The sequence below is a fragment of the Malaclemys terrapin genome, chromosome 17 (genome assembly GCF_027887155.1).
Source record: "Malaclemys terrapin pileata isolate rMalTer1 chromosome 17, rMalTer1.hap1, whole genome shotgun sequence".
NCBI classification, from domain to species: Eukaryota; Metazoa; Chordata; order Testudines; family Emydidae; genus Malaclemys; species Malaclemys terrapin.
This window is the reverse complement of record NC_071521.1, coordinates 16903148-16920467: the sequence shown is the minus strand read 5'-3', so window position 1 is coordinate 16920467 and position 17320 is coordinate 16903148. Positions and strand designations below refer to the sequence as shown.

Sequence of the window (17320 nt, the reverse complement as noted above, 5' to 3'; positions counted from 1 at the left end):
GATCTGGCGATGCCAATGAACATAATAATCCTGGATGGGGCTGGGGAAAAGAGGAAACCTGCCACTTCCTTTGAGGTGACCTGCTTGAGACAAGGGAAGGTGTCTGTCTCTTGGCTCTGCGAGTGGCCCTGTCCGAACATCCCCATTAGAAGCCACTGCTCCTGCTCTTCAGCGGTGACATTTCCCTTGTGCTTGGATTGAGAAACAATCCCCAGTTTTAATAAGATGATTTGCTTTGCAAATGTCTTGGTTATTGGTAGCACATCCAAGCTTTGAACTGCCAGCCTCTTGGTTGACAACAGAATCCCGCTAAGGGTATGTCTACACTGGAATAAAAGACCCACGGCACAGCCGTGGCTGGCCCACATCAGCTGACTCAGGCTCGTGGGGCACGGGCTGCACAGCTAAAAATCTGTGGAGACGTTCGGGCTCAGGCTGAAGCCTGGACTCTGGGACTCTCCCCTATCGCAGGCTCCCAGGGAGCCCGAACACTTATACGGCAATTTTACAGCCCAAGCCCAAGTCAGCTGAGCTGGGCCAATGGCGGGTGATTAATTGCTGTGCAGATATACCCTAAGAGGAACCATTAGTGGTGGAACCATGAGTGAGCAGAGGCCGGTTCTGGAAAACGATGAGCTGGGTCCTAGTTGCTTTCTGTTGCAAAAGGACTGTAGGTTTCTCTTTCAAGCCTATGCTCTGCTCATGTAGATGGATTTCTAGTCGTGATCCTCCTGAGTGCCTGAGTTCGGTTCAGATAAGTCCTCAAAATCAGAATGCTTGTCCAGACCTTGGCCCAGAGTCTACTGACCAGATAACTGGGTCCCTGGCCTAAAGGCTTTGTCTTATGCCATGTGGCTAGTCCAGCAGCTCAGACTGACTTAACATAGTAGCACTGGGGCCACGCCCCTTTTTTCACCAGCCATGCGCCTGCACCAGAGCCAAGAAAGGTCTGATGCAGGAGCTACTACAGTGGCCATATGCCACCCATGCTTCCGGCACGCCAAGGGAGTCCTCAGTTGGCCACTGACGGCAGGTTTGAGTCTGCCAAGGAGCTGGCCTCTCCACTGTGCCGAACTGGGCTGGAAATCTCAAAAGAGTGATCTTTTCCAGGAGATCTCCATGGCTTAATAGTGGCACTTAGCGCATCATCAATCGCTTTACAAATATGAATTAATTTAGCCTCATCACAGCCCCACTGTGAGCTGGGGGCTTTCAGATGGGGAAATTGAGGCATAGAGAGTGAAGTCACTTGTTGAAGGTCACCCAGCAGGTACACAGTAGTAGAACCTAGGCCTCCTGAATCCTAGGTGGTACCCTGTCCACTGGGCCACACTGGCTAGGATTAGACTGTCCTGCTTCCCAGAACTAGGAAATTCAGAGGCGCCTGTAAATGAAAGATGTAATCCTGGTATTTTCAAATCTTAAAGGTTGGTTCAAATTCGTGGGGGTCTGTTCTTATCACCACTCTCTGGGAAAACATGATTTTTCACCTCTTTTGCTATTGATGAATGTTTTTTTTCATCGATCTGCTGCAGTCCAACAAGGGCGTTGCCAGCCACCTAGTATTGTTGATCTTCTGTCCCCTGTGCCATGCTGGAGATGGGTCACCTGGGAAGCTAGAAGGATGTCCCTCAATAGTGACACCATCCCGCCTGTGCATAACTCAGATCGGTGTTTTGAGGAAATCTACAGTTCAAAGTAAAATGGAACGAGGAGTAGGATTTCCATGTGTGCTGTCCGGCATGAAAAGGCTGTATTGTATGGAGAAAGTTGGAAAAGACAGTTAGCTTAATGGGCAAGCAGGGAATAGATAGTAAAAAGGGTAGAATGCTAATCACTTGACTGCATTCCCTGTTAGAACAATGGCCTCTCTCCCACCCACTTCCTTCAGCATTTATTTCATCCTTGCAGTAGTAAACCCTCAGCCCGCACGGTGAATGTAGTAGCCTCAGGCCAATTCACGAGAGGAGGACAGCGAGAAAACATAGTGAGATGTCAGAGGAGATTCCAAGCTATTTTACCAAACACTGGAGGGATTTCCCCCTTCCGCCCCCCTTTGGTTTTCAGAATAATTTTTCAAGAGCACATGTGCAAGTCATCTAAAGGGAACAGAACAGTGAGGACCAGGGGCTGGTACACGGTGTTCCCTTCGTGTACTGTTCAGAAATTAGATAAAAGAAACAAAGGATGATGCAGTGAACAAAGCCCCCATCAGGACTCGCAGAGAGGTTTGTTCTGACCTTTTTCAGAAATGAAGGTCAAACTGGAAGTCCTCAGGTACTGGAAACTGCTCCTGCCTGCCTAGGACCTGGAGGCATTTGCCACTAGCAAAACACGATCAGGAGTCCGTAACATTGGTAGTAAATTAAGGCCAGAACTTGAGGCAAGGTAGGTCGAGCTTTTCTCTAACAAAAAGCCTTATCTGCATTTTCAGGGAACCAGTACAGTACATCATTCTATCATCCTGTCTGTTATACACACAGAGAACAGAAAACAAGCCTGGTTGGCACCCCCGTCTCATCAGTGAGATGGAAAGTGGGTACCTGGTACAATCAGAGTGCTCGTTAGCGTAAACTCTTGTGAATGGAGACATCTCCCCTCCTTTGCTCTTGCCACTCCACCTGCCGGTATCTCCATCTGCGGCTGCTGTACCCTTGTGATTCACAGCATGTACAGCAGTAAACGTGGGGTAGCTCCCCTACATCCCATCTGGATTGTTTGTTTCAGGTCCCTCTCTGTTCCGAGTGGAATGATTGTGCATAAATGCATCACCACGTTCGCATTGTTCATGCATGAAGGGATCACAGCATTTCTCTTCCCACCCCCTCCCCAACCCTCCTCTGACTCCCCACTATGCGGCTTCACCGTAGTTTGCATAATTTCCCTTTGCAGCAGGAAATAAAACCTGCTTAAAGCACTGCCAGTCAATCAAGCTAGGTTAAAAATATGCTTGTAGATTAGTTTTGATTGAATTTAAAAATAATAATAAGAGGAAGAAGATGAAGAGGGGTGCAGGAGCGAAGCCAGCATGGCCTTTACTATGTCATTTGGTTTCATGTTCTGCACAAGAAAACATGTAAAATATGTAAACAGAGCTCTCCAAGATTGTAATGTAGCTACAAAGCCACAGATACACAGACATGCAGGGTGCTGTTCTTCAGCAGAACGGAATGCCATCCTCAAAACCACACGCTCATTTCTTTAAGCCTGAAAGTAAACTTTCTCATGCCAGCAGTGGAGAATTTATGTTTTTCTTTTAAATGAAGGCTTGTCTGGGCTGCTGGTCCAGAGCATTGTAGGCATTTAGGCCTACCTTGTCAGAAAGGTATTTGGTCCTGCTTGGGGATTGGTCCTGCTTTGAGCAGGGGGTTGGACTAGATGATCTCCTGAGGTCCTTTCCAACCCTGATATTCTATGATTCTAAAGGGCCACCATCTCTGGGTATCGCTCCATTTTTGGGTGTCCAACTTGAGGCACTTCACGAGGGATGATTTTCAGGGGATGGGTGCTCACTCTGCCAGTGTCTGAAAGTCAAGCCACTTGAAGAGGTGTCAGGCACCCAAGATCACTCGCTGGATTTGAAAATGCGAGACCTTGGGGCCAGATTCTCAGCTGGTATAAACTGGCCTATTACCATTGGCCACTGGTTCCTCAACTCAGGGACCTAATATTGAGGAATCCAAAATTAGTGACCATGTTTGAAAAGGTTGGCCTTAAGGCCTGATTTTCCCTGTTCCCTTTGAAGTCACTTCAGTAGGAGTGTTGGATGCGCAGCAGCTCCAAAAAGCAGGCTTAATTCTCCACTCAGAGGAATAGGTGCAAAGCCCATTGGTATCAGTGGAAGCTGTGCAATATATCTGATCCCACAACTAGGCCCTCAGGACCCAGTTTTCAATCATGGATGCCTAGGGGCCATGTTGTGAACTTCGGACTCAGTGCTAGTGTTATTGACATGAGCAGTCCCACTGGCTATGTGTGTGAGTATGGGATGGTAGCACACATTTCCGCAGAGCATTTTGGTCTCCTTCCCAGCTGATTTCACTCGGATTGCTCTTGTGCATAACTACTCACTAATGTGAGTAAGGGGGTCACAGCATGGCTCTAAGTTATTATACCGCTTTGCACTTCTAGCAGAGGTGACTTCACTATCACTTGTTAATTAATCCTTACATCACTCCTTTGAGGCAGAGCAATAATGAGAAAATTAAGTCCCAGAGTAGAGGTGACATGTTCACAGTCATGCAGTGAGTCTAAGCCAGGAATTTTAAACTTACATGTCCTGATTCCCAGTGGCATGCTTGAACTGTGGCCATAAAGAATGTATGCTTGTGAGCAAGCAGGGAATTACACATACCAAACTGGCGATCACCTCCTTTCCATGCACCCATATATATTTGTGCATAGAATGAGCTGACTGCACCTCCACATTTCTTATGAACTCAGCTTGCACATCTAGGGTTTAAAGATGTGGCCTTTGTTTCCAATATAAATGAAACTTGGGTGAAGCTTTAACCATGCAGGTGTTTTAATGCAGGCCCTTGAAGTCAACGAGTGGCAGATTTTCCAAGGTAATTAGGTGCTTAAAGAAATGCATGTTAGACACCTAACTCCCATTGAGTTTCATTGGGAGTTAGATGTCTAACCTGGTTTGGAGCTTTGAAAATCCCACTAGACACCTATCTGCATCTTCGGGCACTTTAATACCTTGAAAACCCAGCCTTCAGAGTCAAGTAGCTTCCTCCCTGATACAGACCTGCACTATTCCCTACCATAAACTATTGGAAAACTGTACTGGAATATGGAGTTTCTGTTCTATCCCCGGTAGTGATTTCTGAGACTGGCTGAGCCTGCAACAGCTGTGATCACTCCTACTCTATCTTCTGAAGGGACTACACCTGGGGGAGATTGAGACTGGAGTAGCTGTGAGCTCTCTCTCACAGACCGCGAGCTCCTGCTTTATTCCCTACTGTGACTTCTGTTGGGAAAGACAGGGACTGGAGTAGCTGTGAGCTCTCTCTCACAGATTGCGCTCCCACTTCTGTTGGGAAAGACAGGGACTGGAGTAGCTGTGAGCTCTCTCTCACAGATTGCGCTCCCACTTCTGTTGGGAAAGACAGGGACTGGAGTAGCTGCGAATTCCCTCACTATCCTGGGAAGTTCTGGGAGGAAATGCTACGAACACTCTTCTGGTTTCATTCATCAAAGTTTGAAGTTCATCAGAGCTACCGGAGCTGTTCTGCAGTCCGATAAAAGTGACGGGCTTGCCCAGACACCTGCAGCAAAATTGCACTTGGATGCAGATGTGAACGGTTGCATGCCAAAGGAAGCAACTGGCTGCTGCACTAGGAAGGGTCTCTTTGGATGGTCCAACTCATTTAGGGGAACTCATTTATGTGGTGGCAGTTTTGTTAGTCAGCAGTTTTTGTCCGACCGCCAAAGAAGCCCTGGGAAGCGCGTGTGCTCTTTCTGGTTTACACCCCACCAGCCATCCTTTCAGATGTTAAGAAAAACAAGCCACAAGACCATTTAATTTCAATTTGTGCCTGCTGACATATGGCTGGATAGTTGAGATGAGGCCAAAGTACTTTGATTGTTGATTGCTGAAGTACAAATGTATCTCACACACACACACACACACCACTGCTGCCAGCCAGAGTATCTCTTCTCTATGTATTTTCTCCGGGGATGTTGTAGCCCATTGAAGTCTGGTGACAGGCCAGAGCAAATGTGTGCCTCTTTCCTGATACCCTTTAAAACTTGAGGCATATTTAAGTTCTCACATACCCAGAGAAGGCAACTCCTTTCTTGCTTGAGTATTGCAGAGCGTTGTGCAGTTTAGAGAGAGAGAAGGAGACAGAAAGAGGGAGAGGGAGGTTGGTGCCCTCACTTATTCTTGCCTGTGGACGCTCTGTGTGTTGGGGGTTGTATGTAATTTATACAGTATATTGTCTTGGTAAATAACCCTACACACCACTGAAAAAACATGATTCTAATGCTGAAAATAAAAGGCCTGGAAACTCATCGTTTTCAGCACATGAAAAGGTTTTGTTCTTTCAACACGCAGATGTTTTTAAGTGAAAAATCACTCCTTTGACCTTTCCTGAATGGGACCGTGTGGTCAGAGCTGACATTAACTGCTGCACGACTGTAAGCTTAGCCAGAAACTTTCAGAGAACACGTGGAGCGCCTTTGCTGTCTCATTGTTACCTTCAAGCTGCCATTGATGGTTCTGTGGTTCTGGGCACTTGAGCTATTAAGGGAAAGAGATTGATGGCCAGATAGCTATTTAGGGTCCAGAGCTTCAGCCCTTGAAGCCAATGGGAGTTCTGTTTGAGTAAGCATTGCAGAATTGGGCCCTGCACTTTCACTTCATCTTAATTTTGCAGCTTAATTTTGTTTTTGTTTGAAATTTTGTTCATTGTTTGGGTGGGTCCGAGTGTCTTTGTTGCCCAAGTATCTTCTTGGTCAGTATGTTCTTATTATGGGCAACTAATAATCATACTAGAGCTCCTTTTGGATTAATTGTTGTTGCTGCCTGGCTTTCTATAGCCGGATGCGTATTTTATCCATCCAAGTCAATCTTTGCTCCCTCTTTGTGTGGGGATAGGGAGGGAAAGCTGTTGGGTAGGTTTTAACAGGCCTGATTCTGCTCAGACGTGCACAAGCGCCTCACCAGTGTTACGTCCATCGAATCAGGACCATAGAGATCATTTTTTGCCTTTCTGTCTGCCTAAATTCATGCCACTTTTCTCTGTTGTTGGCAACTTGACTTTGTAATGGGACTTGATGCCAGATGGGTTCCTCCTTAAAAGACTCTTTGCTCTGCCCAGTGGTCGTAAAAGCCTGTTGAATGAGATTGTTTGTCTTTACAATGACACTAATACCACAACCCCCGCGAGCTATTCCACAAGCGTTTTGCTATAGGCAGTGCTGGCTTGTCCAATTTTGAGACATTTAAATTGGGAACCCAACTGTGCCAATGATAATGTTCTGGCTAGTGTCTTTTGTTTACCATTGCCTCCTCGTGGACAGGATATAAAATCTGCTAAAGCACTTAGCAATCTGTGATGATTTCACCCTTTTGTGAGAGGTGGTGTGAAAGGTGGATGCAAGAGATACTGCTGCTGAGAGTTAGCTGAGAATTTATTTTAGTTTTAATGGGAGCGACCTGAGGTTTTTGAAGCTAAAGGTACAAAGGTCCTACTTTGAGCTGTATCCTACATGCTTCATGGCCTTTTTATGTATATTAGCTGGCATTTGTAATCTGTTTAGACGTTTGAACCAGTGCCCTTTCTTAGTTGAAAACAGCCATTATTTACACTGTAGTTACAAGAACTGCCACACTAGAACAGTTCCTAACAGAGCTAGCATAGGTGATGCAACTGTTTCAATGCAACAGCTTTATTCCAAAGTACTCTGTTAAATAAACAGTAACCGTGTGATATATATAAACAGGAACACATGGCAAAAGTGTGTTATACAGAATGCCCCCATGCTTTGGATGAGTTCAGATGCTCTGTTGCTTTGCAATTTGTGCCATCATTTACTTACACCTACACTCACTTTGCACTTGTGTAAATGATGGCATAAAGTGCAGGGTACTAGTGCATCACACTCGTAGCTACCCAAGAAATTCTAGCATGTAGTATAACTGCATTTATTAAACAAGGTTATTGCCATTTTAATTTTTTTTAGTGACTAAGTAGGTCTGAATGAAATGTTTGCAATGAATCTCTGACCCATGCAAAATCACCTGGTTTGGGGTTTTATTATAAATTCAGAACTCAAACCAGCTTTGCCAAAAGGTTCGGCAAAGATCACTCACCTCTTGTGAACACTTGGGTATGGATCCAGGCCAATTTGGGCCCGGTTCCGAGCCAATCTGGATTAAGTTATGGTTTTGTATTGATACCAGATGAAGGTCATGGTTTCATGTGATTTTGATTTGAAATTCATTTGGTTTTAAATGAATGTGCTTTGAGTTGGGGGTACATTAGAACCAAAAAGACAAAGCAAAGCTCAGAATGTGCAGACCCAAATGGATTAAAAAAACAAACACAATGTGCACACAAACCTTTTGGAAGTGAAATAACCACATTTTGCACAAGGCTGTAATTATGTAGCCTTGAGTCATGTAGTAATTTCAGACACACTTACAGCCAGGGCCAGATCCTCAGCGGACGTGAATCAATATAGCTCCAGTGGACTTCTGTGAAGCTACACCACTTTACACCAGTAGAGAATCTGCTAATTAGATACCTCTGTTTATATACAATACACTTCATAATGTCATTTTCCCATAAGAACAAATACTACCATGTTTGTTGCTGTTAACATAAAGGGCACTTACCCACATCTCATTTTTTTGAAAAAACGCCAACAATAGAGATAACAGAGACTTTTAGCCTGGAAAAAGAAGGGTCTTCGACTCGAAGACGCATGACGCTGGGTGGTGAAAGTCGTGAGGAAGCCACTAAGCTGATTACCCTTCTTGCAACCAGGAGGATTACCATTGGTACATGGAACGTGAGGACCATGTACGAGTCAAGAAAGATGGCACAGGTCGCAGCAGAGATGAGGAGCAACATCTTGACCCTACTAGGCATTAGCGAGACAAGATGGACGCAAGCTGGACAAAGACGACTGTTGACAGGAGAGCTGTTGTTGTATTCCGGACATGAAGAGAGTGACGCACCCCACACACAGGGAGTAGGCTTCATGTTGTCCAAGCAGGCACAGAGGGCACTGATTGGTTGGGAGGCACATGGTTCCAGGATCATCACAGCATCCTTCAGAACTAAAATGAAGAGGATTAAGATGAATGTTGTACAGTGCTATGCTCCAACCAATGACAGTGAAGAGGGGGACAAAGACTATTTTTACAATAGACTTCAGAAAATATTAGAGATTCTCCCAGACAAAGACATTACCATCCTTATGGGAGATTTTAATGCCAAAATTGGACCTGACAACACAGGATATGAACAAGTCATGGGGACCCACGCTCTGGGAGAGATGAGTGAGAATGGAGAGAGATTTGTGGATCTGTGTGCACTTAACAACTTGGTCATAGGAGGTAGCATCTTTCCTCACAAGTGGATCCACAAGAGTACCTGGGTATCGCCAGCAGGCATGATAGAAAACCAGATCGATCATGTCTGTATTAGCAAGAAGTTCAGAAGATCTTTGCAGGACGTTAGAGTTAGAAGAGGAGCAGACGTAGCGTCCGACCATCACTTAGTGGTGGCCAGATTGAAGCTGAAGCTGAAGAAGAACTGGATAGACGCGTCAAATAGAAGAGTGAAGTTCAACGTTAGCCTTTTGAAGGATCATAAGATCAAGGAAGATTTTGGACTGACGCTGAAGAATAAGTTTTCAGTACTACAGGATCGGTCTGAGGAAGAGGAAGACAGTGTATCCAACAGATGGCAGAAAGTGAGAGAGACACTTAGGTCAGCATGCCAGGAAGTGCTTGGAATTAAGAAATATCAGCAGAAAGAGTGGATCACAGCAGAGACCTTGACTAAGATAGAAGATAGAAAGAAGAAGAAGGCAGTAGTTAATAACAGCAGGACTAGAGCAGCAAAGGCTAAAGCGCAAAAAGAGTATGCTGAAGCCCATAGAGCAGTGAAGAGGAATATTAGGAAGGATAAGAGAGATTATGTGGATGGACTGGCAGCAGAAGCGGAGCAGGCAGCATACAACGGTAATATGAAACAGCTGTATGACATCACCAAGCGACTGTCTGGAAAGTTCAGCAAACCAGAGCGTCCCGTCAAAGACAAGCAGGGAAAGTCTATAACAGAAATAGAACAACAGATGAATAGATGGGCGGAGCACTTTGAGGAACTCCTGAATAGACCAGCACCATTAAATCCACCAGACATTGACCCAGCCAACGAAGACCTTCCAATCAATTGTGATAGACCAACCAGAGATGAAATCAGAAAAGCCATCACTATGATGAAGAATAGGAAGGCGGCTGGACCTGACGATATTCCAGCAGAGGCCCTGAAAGTAGATCTGGATGTTTCAGTGGAAATGCTGTACCCCCTCTTTGAGAAGATATGGGAAGAAGAAGTGATTCCAGCAGACTGGAAAGAGGGATATCTTATTAAAATCCCCAAGAAAGGAGACCTCAGCAATTGTGCCAACTACAGAGGAATCACACTTCTGTCGGTGCCAGGGAAGGTCTTCAACCGAGTTCTCTTAGAGAGAATGAAGGATGCCGTTGACCCACAGCTACGAGATGAGCAAGCAGGTTTCCGGCAAAATAGATCATGCACGGACCAGATAGCAACGCTTCGCATCATAGTCGAGCAGTCTATGGAGTGGAACTCCTCATTGTACATCAACTTTGTTGACTATGAAAAAGCATTCGATAGCGTGGATCGAGAGACTCTCTGGAAGCTCCTTCGGCACTATGGCATCCCAGCAAAGGTGGTCAACCTGATTAAGAACTTATATGATGGCATACACTGTAGAGTGATCCATGGAGGGCAGCTTACAAACAGCTTCCAGGTGCGAACCGGAGTCAGACAAGGATGCTTGTTGTCACCATTTCTCTTTCTCCTTGTCATTGATTGGATTATGAAGACATCCACTTATGAGCGTAGGAACGGAATCCAGTGGACGTTGTGGACCCAGCTTGATGACCTGGATTTTGCCGATGACCTTGCACTCCTTTCGCATCGCAAACAGCAGATGCAAGAGAAGACCAACGTAGTGGCAGCCATGTCATCACAGGTTGGCCTCAACATCCACAAGGACAAGACCAAGATCCTCAAGATTAACTCCATCAGTAATGACCCAGTCACACTGAATGGAATCCCTCTGGAAGAAGTGCAGTCCTTCACCTACCTAGGCAGTATCATCGACCAACAGGGTGGCACGGACGCAGACATCAAAGCAAGGATTGGTAAGGCAAGAGCAGCTTTCTTAGAGCTCAAGAACATCTGGAGCTCTAGAGAGTTGTCTTTGGCAACAAAGATTACACTATTCAATTCCAACGTGAAATCAGTCTTATTGTATGGAGCTGAAACCTGGAGGATAATTAAAACAACCACCAGGAGGATCCAGACCTTCATAAATAGTTGCCTTAGAAGGATTCTCCAGATCCGCTGGCCAGACACCATCAGCAACATCTACCTCTTGGAGAGGACCCATCAACTTCCAGCAGAGGAAGAAATTAGAAGGAGAAGGTGGGGTTGGATAGGACACACACTACGCAAGCAGCCAACCAACATCACTAGACAGGCATTGCGGTGGAACCCCCAAGGCAAGCGGAAAAGAGGCCGTCCAAGAAACACCTGGCGACGCGACCTTCAGGCTGATAGCAAAAAATGGGCTATACCTGGAACCAGCTAGAGCAAATGGCCCAGGATAAAGGACTCTGGAGATCTGTGGTTGGCGGCCCATACCCCGACTGGGGTGACGGGCATGAGTGAGTGAGTGACCCACATCTCAGTTACACTAGTACAAATCAGCAGTAACTCCATTGAAGCCAATGCAGTAACACCACTCTAAAAGCAATGCAAGTGAGACCAGTAACTGTGTTTCAACATGTATAAAGCTCACGTTTCAATGAACCAAAAAACAAAACACCTCAATGGAAAATTGGGATTCATCAGTAGGAAACCTGCTAGAATATGGATCAAAGGGGCAATGAGCCAAGACAGCATTGAGACTATGTATTGACAGACCAATAGCACAGTAACTTTCAAGCCACAGATGCCAGCGGCTGTACCAGATTCAAAAGGAAACTATTCTTGTTGAGAACTTGCTCGGCAGCCTGGTGCTAGGACTTTGTACTGCCGTGCAGGAGACATGGGTTTGATTCCCAGTCCTAGAGCCAAATTCAGCTCTTAGTTACATTGGTGAAATTGACAGATGAAGTTTCCTCTCGCCCCTGAGCCAAGAGAATCTGGGAGTCATATAGAATCGGTGTGTTCACCCAGAGGGTGGAACAGCCTCCAGTGAATTAAGCAGACAGTTGATGAGCTGAATACAGTTCTTTGGCGTGAAGGACAGTGGCCATGCCGTGGGTTTTTCTCACTTTGCCCCAGCTCTGTGAAAATGCGGGGGAACGTACAAGAGAAAAAGGCAAGAGCAGCACAGATCTGTAATGGATTGAATAGTCTGAAGAGAACCCTTAATCTTCAGATGGAAGCAAACTAGAACGGAGCCTTTGCTGAATTTCTAAGATGTTCACGTAAACTTTGCCTCGGTACTTCTTAGTTCCGAACGGGACAAGAACGAAAGGTTCTCCAAGCCAGGAGAAAGGCTGTTCTTTGGGTATTTCTGGACTGGAATTGAAAGTGGATTGCTGGATACCTCATGAGTAAGCCTGTTTCTGTGAGATTTCCATCCCAGCTTTGCAGACTCCTGAGGTTTGGATAGTTCAGATAAACTGCCAGATTATTGGGTGTTTGTTTGAACCCAAACTCTGACCCTTTTAATGGTTCACTCATCACTAGTATAGACAGTTTCACCTTCCTGTAACCCCAAATCCCATTTCCTAGCTTAAATGAAGAGCAAATAGCAGCAATTTGGAGCCTTTAGTACAGACTGGCCCCACTGTGCAGTAGTAGTGAAATCATGTCATGTATATGTGGCAGTCATCCTGGCTTTAATATTAGGTAATAAGCAGGCAGAAGCCTTTCTGAAACCTGTCTGCTGCATCTGTGTGTAGCTTTATTGGATGAAATATACTTGAGAATATGTCCTCTTGGTGACTGGGGAGGACAACCTCCGAATTCTGACAGCAAAGGGTTAAATATTTCCTTTTGGAGGGATACGCTAAGATGTTTTTTAAGTCTGCATTTGAGATTCTTTGGCACTGCTTTTCCAAAGCTGGCCTGCAGACAAATTTGCTGGGGTGAACGTAAAGAACATTCTGCAGCGAGGCCAGCTAGAAACTTTAGAAATGGAGCTGTTTATTATTATTATTTATTATTTATTTGTGGCAATTCTTTCATTAGTTCCCGAAGGAACTGAATGCATCCAGTTTGTCCTCCAGCAGATCATATGTTGATCAAAAGGGTTTTCCTGACCTTTGTAATTATTATAGCTGCTCAGTGCTGGGTAAACCAAACCTCTGAGGCTATGTCTACACAGCAAAGAAAATCCCCTGGCTGGCCCGTGCCAAGCAATCAGGCTTGCAAAGCTTGGGCTGCTGCGCTGTTTCATTGCTATGTAGACTTCCAGGCTCAGGTTCAAGCCCAAACTCTGGGACCCTCCCATCTTGCAGGGTCACAGAGCCCAGGTTCCAGTCCAAGCCCAGATGTCTACACAGCAGCGAAACCGCCCTGCAGCCCAAGCCCTGCAAGCCCGAGTCGGCTGGCATGGGCCAACCACGGATGTCTAGTTGCTGTGTAGACATACCCTAAGTTACCAGTAGCATGCCAGGTGTACCACGACTCGGAGGCAAGTGCTGAAGGCGCTTCAGCTGCTAGGCCTTCTAATCACTAACCCTGGTGGGTCCCAGTAGCCACTAAGGATAAGTCCACACTGCAGTTAAAAGCCTGCCGCTGGCCTGTTGCTTGCTGACTCACACTCACAGGGCTTCGGGCAAGGGCTTTTGTTTGCAGTGCAGGCATAGCTTAAGACCCCTGGCTAAAGCGAAAGGGTGTTTGACTAGGGCTGGCAAGAAGGGGAAAAGTTGCAGGTACTCTAAGTACAGAGGCTTTAACGGTTACAGTCTAAAATGAGAAATAGCCGTTCTTGTTTGGGCCTCCGGGCTGCCCAGTTGAGGGTTTAGGCTCTTCAGAGCAAGTGGCTGGGGATGCCTTCTGCCATCCAGTTTCTATGCAAAGTAAGTAGGAGCTTGCAGATTTCCAGGCCAGGCTCCCTGAGTGGTGTGTCTCTCTCTCATTAGGGCCCGTCTGCACCAGCTCCCATAAGTCCCAGCTGAATGTCTGACAGTCTAACCCTGCTCCACATCTGTTCCTTAGCTTCTGCTGCAACCTACGCTGTATGCAGTGCACTCTGGGTTTCTCTTCTCTGCAGCTCCTGGCTAGCCATGTCGTTGCTGCTTCCAGGTCACTTGACCTTCTTGCTGGTTCAGGGGTGTCTGCCCCTCCTCCTTCCTGGCCCACCGGAGGAGGGAGGAGGTTGATGGGAACCGTAGTTTCCTGCTTAGCAGATCCATCACACCTTCTACAGTTCCTGTGCAGGACTTTGTGTCCCAGTACAAATATACCTGTCATGGTGAATTGTAACAGTAGAACCCATTGGGGGCTTGCTCTTTTGCAAACAGTACTGTGTTCGGCATGTTTCATCGCAAAGAATCCCAAAGCAATTTTATTGCTGTAATCCTACAAACAGGAATTGCTTTGGCCAGTGCTGAAATGCAGCACCCCCCGCCCGGCTACAGCAGGAAGCAGTGGGCCCTTAACAGCACACCACAACGCCACGTATCAGCATCGCATCCATGAACATGACATCCACTTTAAACTGGCTCACCAGAAAGCCACCTTGCTCATTGTCACCAGATGAGACACTGGTGTAGCTCTGATGACCAGCAGCAAGGCTCGATTTGGAGGAAGTGAGAACAGACCAGATCATACACTATGGTCTTGTCTATGCACTGGAGATTTGCCCACTTACAGCAATCGGAGGCCACCTACCTGGGTAGCTGCACTGGCTCAAACTCCTGGTATAGATAGGCACAGCTGCTGTGCCTAATTGCAGATTTTTCCTTATGTCCATTTCAAGTAGGGATGAGTCCCATCAGTGCAAATAGGAGCTTCGTTGACTGCACTTGGGGTTGCTTTGGTGCAGCTACACAAGTGGCTGGAATCCCCAGTGTGTATTAAGTCTGTGGCGGTCTGGCCAGCCTCCCTGAAGGGGAATGGCTGGGTTGAATGGTACATGACCCATATAAGCTTGCTTGCAGAGGCAGATCCTTCATGTGTCTATGTACTTACACAGGCCTCATCATGATAGCATCAGAGTGCCTCACTGTCTTTCATGGATTTTATCCTCCCAGAAACCCTGTCAGATAGGGAATTGTTCCCTCATTTGTAGGTTAAAAGTGTTGGGCTTCTAGTAATGAGGATTTGAAGCTAGAGCACTTTGGTGCTGTGGACCGTCACATAAACTGGCACGGATGCTTGAAAGGGAAACATGTGGTAGCTCCTAGTAAGCATGTATGTACTTTGCAGTTGCTTTGTGGCAATCAGTAATTGGCTAGAACTGAAAAAAGGATACATTCACCATGCTCATTAGAAGGAATATTGAAATGGTGAAATCTGTCAGAGAGTGGGACACTCAATCTAATCAGCAAAAAGAACGAGGAGTACTTGTGGAACCTTAGAGACTAACAAATTTATTTGAGCATAAACTTTCATGAGGACGCCTCGTTCTTTTTGCTGATACAGACTAACACGGCTACCACTCTGAAACCTTCATCTAATCAGGTTGTTATGGCACAACCCTTAAGGAACTTGACCACACTAGGGAAATTTGCTATCAATTGCTAACTCCAGCATTCCCAATGTTACAACTCCTGCAGCCATTCTTAACACCACATGGATTAGACTTGCTCAGACCCCTGTCAATCACAGCTTTCCACTTGATCTTCACCCACCCCCCCATCCCCTGCAATGTTTTGAATTGTTCGCATAAGTAGTGACGGGGTCAGCCTCAGAAGGTTGGGATGCTTATCTGAACCTTTTTCAAACTAGCCAAATTTACTGAGACTGCAAAATCGAAGTAGAAATCTCAGTGCAGGCTTTCTTGTGAGAAGTTATGGATTCTGCTTATGTTCCCAGATAGAACCAGAAAGAGCTACAGTTCACAAAAAGTGAAAACTAGCTATTTAAAAGTTATCAGAGTTTTTCTGATCCTGAACAATGGTTTGTTTTGGGTTTTGTTCAAATTTTTGGTGAAGGTCTGGGCCTGTTTTTAATATTGGTTCTCACACTTCTTTTAAGTGGCATTTAAAATGAGCCAAACCCCAGCTCTCCTGTTTCTCTCAACCAGCTTTTTGTGCTGATAAAGTTAGTAGAGAAACAAGAATAAGAACGAAACAATATAAAAGCAGTGAGATCTTTGTTCATGTCAAAGAGTTCTATGACCATTTAAATTGCAGATGTGGGTAAGATACATTTCCTAACTGGAGAGGTATTAAAATAAAACCCATGCTCCCAATAAGAGAGAGGCTGCTGAAAATGCAAGAAAGGAGAATTGCGAAATGATACATGTTGAATTGTTGGACTGGATTTCAAATGCCAAAGATAGTTTATGTAAAGTCTTGCACTGTTGTAAAATGTAACACTATCCACTGGCTAGCCTCAATGAAGGTTGGTCCCAGTTGTTTAAAAAAAAAAAAAAAAAAACTAAAAATCTTCTTCCAGCCCATTAAAGCTGATTTATATTTTGTGCATAGATTCCTCTGCACTGGGCCTTTAGGGATTCAAATTATAGAAGCCATTACCTCACTTTTGGCCAATCCGATTGCTCCGTTCCCAAGCATTCCAAGCACTCTCAGCATTTGCCTGCCGAGACCGGGAACGGAGTTCGGTGCACAATTACTGAATGGACATTGTATTTTTCACTATCAAAATAGCTCTTGTAATACGCTCAGTTCCCATTTTAAAAACAACAACAACAGTGGCGTAGGTTCAGGGAATGGGCTATTTGCAATGTATTGTCTTTGGAGCTCTCAGTTGAGGCCCCACTTTTGCAGTCAGACCCACTACTGCACCCAACGGAACACAGCTCTGCCCAGTGCAGGGTCCCAAGTGCAGAGTCAGGGCCTTAGAACCTCTCCTTGGTACGTTTCTGGTTAACACACACGATTGAGGTGCCTTGGCCTCCAGGTTTGGATTCTTGTCTTTGCTACCAACTTGTGTGACCATGAGGAAAATACTTCACCTCTCTGTGCCTCGTGTTCTCCAGATAATAATGTTACTGAGTTTGCAGAGGGGCATCAGTCAAGGACATTGAGATCCTTGAATTGAAGGCATCCTACATTTGCAGTTGTGGTTTTAACGTTCAAAGTGCTGCAGCTTTGCTATTCTTCCACCCCGTTTTCTCCAGAGGCAGCACTATGGGGGCTAATAATTCACAGCCACATATATACATTTAAAAAACAATCTCACTTAGCTATGATGTTGCAAGAGAAAATCCATGTAATTTCCTGAAGATTATTTTTCATGTCTTCCATACTGACTGTGCTCTGGGTTTCTTAGGCACTTAAATCCCGGTACCCTGCCTAGCCCTTTTCACCCATCCTCGCATTTCCGATATACCACATTTGTTCTTGAGCAGAATGGAGAGGTTTGCAGAGAATCCCATCACGTTTTCTGCCTCACTG

At 45.6% G+C, this 17320-nt stretch overlaps 1 protein-coding gene across 2 annotated transcripts in view; it reads left to right on the top strand.

Moving 5' to 3' along the window:
• Window positions 1-17320, top strand: part of PAPPA (pappalysin 1) — a 229059-nt gene that overhangs the window by 136402 nt on the left and 75337 nt on the right. The gene's annotated exons all lie outside the window — the stretch shown is intronic.